Below are 7,438 nucleotides of genomic sequence, written 5' to 3'. Positions count from 1 at the left end.
AGAAGTCCCAAAACTGATGTGATGTCACTGAAGTTAAAAAAAATAAATTATATAGCAAGCACCTAGCAGTACACACAGTCCCAGCACTTTTCCTTCAGGACAACACCACTGAGAACCAGGGTTGGAGTCAGATATCGATAAGAGAGCACAAGCCCTGCAGGAGAACGAATACAGACAGGAAAGGGGATCTGTGCTACCTGCCTGTGCCCATCCCAAGCTGAGCTACAGGCAAGCTCTGCACAGTGCAGCATCTGGCCGCAATGCATGGGGCTGGGTGTGATTTAGAGTCCCTGCAACCTGGGGTACCCAGCCGTGCATGCTTTGGCATGGCTGCACTTTCAGCAAGTGGAAGGAGAAGTTGCAATGAGGGAGAGCAATGGTACCTTGTACACTGGAGAGAAAACAGGTCGGTGGTGATCTGGAGACACCAGGCACTAGTTGGTGTTTTGCCCCCAGCATTCTGGGTGACCTTGGGAGAACCATTTCTTTCACCCACACAGTAAAATTCAAAAAGCGATTTCACACACATTTGTATCATGCAGTCTCTTACAATGAAAGCAGTCTCCAGCATCACATCCAACGCTACAAACTGCTTTTACTTCCAGAGGACCTGCTGGAGACACCTCCATGAGACCTGCGTGCTGCACAAATGCACAGGTGGAGGGAGGACATAAAAGCCCTGTGCTGTGGAGAGGTGCTGGTCCTCAGGGTCCTCAGCAGAAAGCTTTAACCACAGGACCTTCAGGTCTGGGGAACTGACAACGTAACCTGAGATGTGCTGAGGGCTTTCTTGGTGTGCTTCCCAGGGACGATCAGCCCTCCCACAGAAGTGCCTCTCCGCAGCCAGCCCCTTCCCTCCCGCAGGCTGGCCAGCAGGTCGCCGCAAGGAACTTGGAGCGTCTCAGGCTGTTCCTAGAAATGCCACTGGAATTTCAAATGTTCCCTTTGGTCCCTTATCACTTTCTAATTTATTGCATCATTTGAAGAAAGCGAGAGGCCAGCCAAGGTTGATGCAAATCTTACATTCAGCAAAAGCACCTGAAGAGAAATCGCATCTCTGTGCCCTGCAGCACTGAGGATGCTCAGCAGGGAGGATGCTCAGCAGCCAGGAGCAATGTGACTGACAGTGGCTCAGCCTCTCCTCCCTGATACTAGATCAGGACCAGCCCTTCAGCGGGTGCAAAGCCACTGTGGTGGCAGCGGGACTGGACGTACAGCAGAGAGTGCCTGGCCGTGTTGGATTTTCCACCACTGGGGTGCCTGAGTCCAGGTCTGTGCCTGAGAGCTGGTGTTGTTTGTAACCCAGCAGTGGAGAGTGAAGTTCAGCAGTCAGTGGGAGCACTAAGACCATGGCTATCAGTGGTAATCTCACATTTTAAAATGCCTTGTCTTATTATCGTCATTGTAAAACTTGATTCGGAGCCCCAGCCCCAGGCACCCAGCCCAGAGGTCTCTTCCACTGAAACACTCAACACCTCTTCAGCCAAAGCAAGCAAAATATCTGCATCGGAGCAAAGCTTACACCCGCAAAGTTGCCCAGAGTGTCCTTCTTGGTTTGATTCCTTACCCCATTTCATTTCAAAATGGTGTCCACAAAGCAGATTAAGAAAGAAAAGGGTGCAGTCCAGCAAGTGACCCCCAGCTCACAGGACAGCCACCTGCCCGCATGCTCCAGCTTTGGGGCTGGCAGCGACAGAGGCTGTCCTCACAGACCGTGCCAAACAGCCGGCATGTCAGTGCACAACATAGGTTTAAGCAAACATAATCCTAGGCAGGGCTGTATGGGAACAACAAAGTTTGCTAATCAAGTCTACCTGAAAATCTGAAGCAGCCACCGCCATGAGCAGTAAGGATGCTGACGTCTCTTCCAGTAGCGTCGCTGTGAGTGTACATCGTCCAAATAATAGTGGGATGAGGAAAACCTCCTTCCTGGGAGCCCTCCTCTGCTGGAGCTCTGCTCTAGGCAGCATCTCTCTGAAACCACCATGGCTCGGTGTAGGCCTACCTCCAGCGGCCCTGGGAACTGGAAAAACAACACACACACACGCAGACACACACACAGAGAAAGGATTCTGACCTTTCTCCACATAGCAGAAGTTCCTCTGAAAAGTGAAATCCCCAAACACTTGCTCCAGAAGAGAAAAACAAATCAATCTAAACCTCCACCTCTCATAATCCCTGAAGAAAAATGAGAAAGGAAAAAAAAAAAGAAGCTTGGAAGAGTTAGGACATGTGCCTTGTCTGCCTTTGCGTTTCTGCGAAAAGCACTGAATTATGAGTGGTATGCCATGAAACCCATTTGGAAGGGCCCGTCACATGTTTGCATTTCTCAGACATGTCCTTTTCCACCTGGAAATGTAGTTCTGGCAGACTGCAAGGATCTTGTACATTTGCCCAGGATTTCTGGGCACTTGAGCTTCCCAAATCCGTGTGGCGTGCAGCTCCAGCGCTCTGCGAAGCACCCGTCCCGCCGTGCCTGTGCTGCAGAGGCGGTCTGTGCAGACCCCTGACAACCAGCAAAGCAAAGCGACTGTGCAAATAGTCCTGGCTGGGGAACCCTGACCTGAAACTCCCAGCTGCAGCACAGAGGAGGGGAGCTGTGGGCTTTGCAAGGCTGAGCAGACATTAAAACACCACAGAACATTCTCCTGAAGCCCAGCTGAGCACCACTGCCATGGCTATGGACTTCAAGAGAGCTACGTCCATTTTTTTTTCTGCTGTCTCTGCAAGCTTTCCCATGATATCTGTTCCTGTTTCCTGTGTTTGCCTACAAAAGCCAGCACAAAATCATGATTGGTGTCCCTCTGCGGGCTGTTAGAAGGGTACCACCACCGCCAGCTGTGAAGGTGGCACAGCTTTTGCACCCAAGAGGAGCCCATGTTTTCGTGTACTCACTCCTCTGCAGCCCCTACTGATCAGTGGCGTATGCCACACCAGGGCGTATTTTGCCAAAACAACCTCATTTACATGCTAAATGCCCTTGGACTGATTAGATGCCCTGCAGACCTTCTGCCCTCAGATTTGCCCCTCTTCAGTTTTATTCGATGTCCAAAGCCTGTGTCATTCCTCAGAGATGTCATTCTGCTTCCAAGCAAATGTTCTTGTGCTCCTTTTTCTCAGAACAAAGGTGAACGCTGGTAGTGTAACATTTCTAAGAAATTCCCAGCAGTGGAAGGGTAGCTGGGGGGAGAACGCAGATAGAGGAAGGAAAACTGAGTCATGAGGAGTAACTATAAACAGAAAGAGGGACAGGGGTAGGAGAAAATCAAGTCAAAGGCAGTAAAAGTGGAGTTCTCTGCTGTAAATACATTTTTGTTATATTTGGTGATTTGAAAAACAAAACAAAACAAAACAACAACAACAAAAACACTAAAAAACAGCTTAAGGTTATTCCCTAGCATCAGACAAGCAGCAGTTCCTGCCCTTCAAGGCCAGCTGAAGCATCAAAGTAACTCACAGTAAATATGTGTCCGGTCTCTCTGGCAGCGTGATGAAGCATTGCTAAACTCAACAGCTCCTGGCACCCTGAGAGTTTCCATCCATTTGTACTTGTCTTGTTTAAGTCCTGCTGATGCTGGAGATCAAGAGGCTAGGAATAGTGCAGAGAGATTTTGGCACTGCAGCAAGAAGACAGGAGGATAATATAACACAGCGTACCCCTACAGAACAAAGTCAATAGGCAACTGTCTCGTCCAGGAGCTACTGGGCAGCCAGCTGGCCAGGAACCTCTGGGATAACTCCTGAGTGCTACTTCAGTGGTCTGGTTGCTTGCAGGACCCCTTGCAGGTTTGGGACACCAACCACCCCAGGCCCCTGAAGTGCACCTGTGAGTCTCCTGCACCTCTGTTAGGTCACGGTGTCTGGTCTTCTCCTGGCATGGAACTGGTTTGTCCCAGGTCTGAGGCGCTATTGTAACATCTGTAAAGAATAAGAAAAGAAAAGCAGCAGATGGAGGTGTACCTGAGGGCATGATCTGAGCCTCATCTCAGCAAGTGGCCATCCTGCCTGGCCGGCTCCTGTGCACCTTTACCTCCTCGTGCTCATTCCCAGAGCTTCCTAAACAGCAGCTTGGGGCTGCAGCCAAGTTTATAGCACACAACGGTAAGGAATTTTCTGTCCCCAGGGGGCATAGAAATCAGGCTGCTTGGTTGAGTAAACATCCCCAGAAGGAACTGGAAAGCACCAAACCAGGAAACAAGAGCCTCCACGTCTGCCGGCTTTGACTGGAAAGTAAGTCACTGACCATTCAGTTCTGTCGCTGTGAAATCCCCGAAATTTCCCCAGTTGATTAAGCATCACATTTCATGGATTCTGTGGCAAGCTTCACCACTGTCCTGTTTGCTCCAGGTGCACACAGATCCCTTCGCTGCCTTTCCTGAACTTTCTGTGGTGCAATGAGCTCCTTCTCTACATGGTATCTGCTGCTGGCTTGGACTCTGGCTTGCACGCTAGCATCCCAAACCACAACCAGTACTCCCCAAGGAGTTAAAAAGGAGAGGAAGAAAGAAGGAAGAAAGAAATGGGTTGTCAACAGAAAGGAAATGATTTGATTTTGGTCACTTGGTGGGCAAGGTGTTTTATGAGTGTGCTGTGCCTGATGGTTCATCGGGCTCTTCCATGGACTTTTTGGTTTCACTCACGAGTGAGTGGATCACTGACAGCTCCGTGCAGGTGGCATTTGACAGAAGGCATATAAATCAGGCCGTGGCCTGCTCCCCCACCCTGTCCCTCCGTTTGGGTGCTTTGGTAGTTAGTTGTTACCTAACGAGCCATCAGGCAGTGACCCACTGTCGTACCACCCTTGCTCCTCTCCCCTTGTCTCTGCTGTCAAAATCAGAGGGCCTGCTGTCACAGGGCAGAAATCCAGGCACCTTTACACACTGCTGGAGACATTTGTCTCTCGGGAGGCCCCAGTAGCTCCCGGTGTCCCTGCCTACCACTCAGAGTCCCATTTCAGACCCCCAAACTGTCAGTCACTGCCCCAACTATCCACAGGCCCTGCTAAAGTCCTGGGAGGAGCTACCTCTTCCATGAGTGACCATGAAGGACCTACAGGCAAACCATGTTTCTGCTCTGCCCCAGAGCTCACTCCCTCGGCCTGGGAAGCAGCACAGAGGACTGGATTTCAGCTGCAGCTCCCTGGTTCAGGCAGATCCAACCCAAAGCAGGGTGGAGAGCTGAGCAAGTAACCCAGCTCGGACACCGGGTGAGGCCCAACCTGCCTTCCTGGCCGAGGAAGCCCTGCTGGGATAAACACACCAACCCATCTCCTCTCCAAAACGGGAGCTGAAACACGGGTTGGAGCCTGCTGCTGGCAGTGCTGTGGTCTCTGCCAGGAGTTCGCAAATGACTGGAGTGACCAGAAAAAGTAAGTTTTGCTTCTCGCAACATGGTTCACCAAAACCAGCATCTCCCTGCATGAAGGCTGGTGGGCAGCCAGGAGGGGTGGGAGGCAGCACGAGCAGAACCTCATCGCCAGCCCCGATCTTGCTGAACTCAGCTCCAAAGTCACCCTGTTTGCATTTGTGTCCTCGTGTCACCTTGCCTCACATGCACATTTCATGTGTCTTTTTTCCCTGAAATGGTGCATCTTCTCCTCTTCTATCCATAACAACCAATACAGCGCACAGAAGGAAAGGTGAATAAAGTTAAATTCAAATGCAAAATGGGAAAATTTAGGATTTTTAAAAACTCTTTTATATAAGCACTTGCTGGAAACTGGCACAAACAGGATGCTATCTGCCCGGAGATACCACGGCACATGTAAATGTGACCGAGTGGAAAAGACCCTTCCCTGCCAAAGTATTTGCTGGAGATTCGATAACGAGGTGCCACTGTACAACAGTGGGTAAGGGTTCAGGGAAAGTGGAACCAGGAAAGGCACCCAGGCGGTGCAGGGTCTGCCTTTGCAGGCTGCAGCTCCACACGAGACTTCCCGGGCTTCTGCTGGCACCACAGCAGAACTGGTCCGCCCGTGCAGCACCTCTCTGCCTGAAAGCAAGCATGAGCCTGCGGTGGCTGTGCTGGCCAGAGATTTAGGGTCTCACTCTTAACCCACCAGCACCTCACACTATGCGCTGAATGCAGGTGGGAGACCAGACCGAAAGTCCAGACTCACTCATGTGATGAGCCCCTTTTCAAATACATACCCAATAATTTCTCTATTTCTGTTCCCTGGTGATGAGGGAGCAGACAAACCAGCTGAAGGAATCCTCCTCTGGGCCCTTGGGACTGCTTCTTGGCTTCATACAGGTACGTGGTGGTGACTCCCCTTTGAAGTGTGGAAGCCTGCAGGCAGCGTGCCTGGGGGCAGTAAGGTGTGCATGGAAAGCACCAAGCCCTCCTCTGTGATTTTTGTTTCTCACAGCCCATGCCTGACTCAGCCCATTGAGCACGTTGCTTTCCTCCTCTCCCCTTTCCTCTCCTGCTGCCCTTTTCAAACAGCGTTGCTTTTAGCTCATTTATCTGCCTATTAGGGTGATATGTAATCAGAGCAGGGAGTCCTGATGGGAAATACAAAGTGATCCTTTAGAGTGGGCACTGATTGAGAAGGTTACAGCTGCCCTTTTGCCTGCTTTGCCTTCTGCCCCAAGTCTGTCAGCACTTAACAAATTAGAAGAACATCCAGGGTGTTCACAAGCCCATCTTGCTTTAGAAAAATCTGTTATTTATGTTGATGTGTGACACTCATTTGATGTGGAGGTAAGTACAGAGCCTGCCTCATCTACCCCCTGCATGGGGGACTCGGGTCAAATCTTGCTTTAACAAAGAAAGCTCAAATAACCTCCAGTCTATTGACTTTGAGAAAGTGGTATCCTCAGTTAGAGTGAACACTTGTAACCAAAATAACATTTTTTTTCCACTCCAGTCATGTATCCCTCATGTCAACGTTGCCTAAAGACAGGAAGCATTTTCTCCATCATTAGGAAAAGTGGAGCTACTCCCCAAGTCCTACTTAATTACACTTGAGCAACTCTGAAATAAGGTTTATCATATGTCTGTGCCCCCTACAGGACTTAATCACCTGTGATCAGAGAGCCTTCCTGAGGAACAATCTAGGAAAGGAAAGAGAAAAGGTCCTGCAATAAATCTTCCCACAAAAATCTTGTTTCATTAAATGGTTTTCCACAGCTGTTACTCTGCCCTTCTTGGCAATCTAAGAAATCTAATCCTGTTATTAATCTTCTTCCTTTACAGTATGGAGAATAAAAACAATATTTTATTTCCTGAGTTTGGATTCTGAGAAGACTTTTTTCCATATGAAGGAGGCCATGTAAATGGTAACATGGAGAGCTTCTAACATGAAGGAGGATGAAATGCTGCAGAATTCAAGGCTACCCTCGAAAAACAGCTGGTAGAAGTACAAATACAAACCAGAAAGGAGGAGGAATGAAAGCAACCAGAAGGCTGATGCACCAATACCTACAGCAGAGCAGAC

This window comes from Cygnus atratus, chromosome 7 (assembly GCF_013377495.2).
Source record: "Cygnus atratus isolate AKBS03 ecotype Queensland, Australia chromosome 7, CAtr_DNAZoo_HiC_assembly, whole genome shotgun sequence".
Taxonomy (NCBI): Eukaryota; Metazoa; Chordata; class Aves; order Anseriformes; family Anatidae; genus Cygnus; species Cygnus atratus.
Note: the sequence above shows the minus strand (reverse complement) of the source record.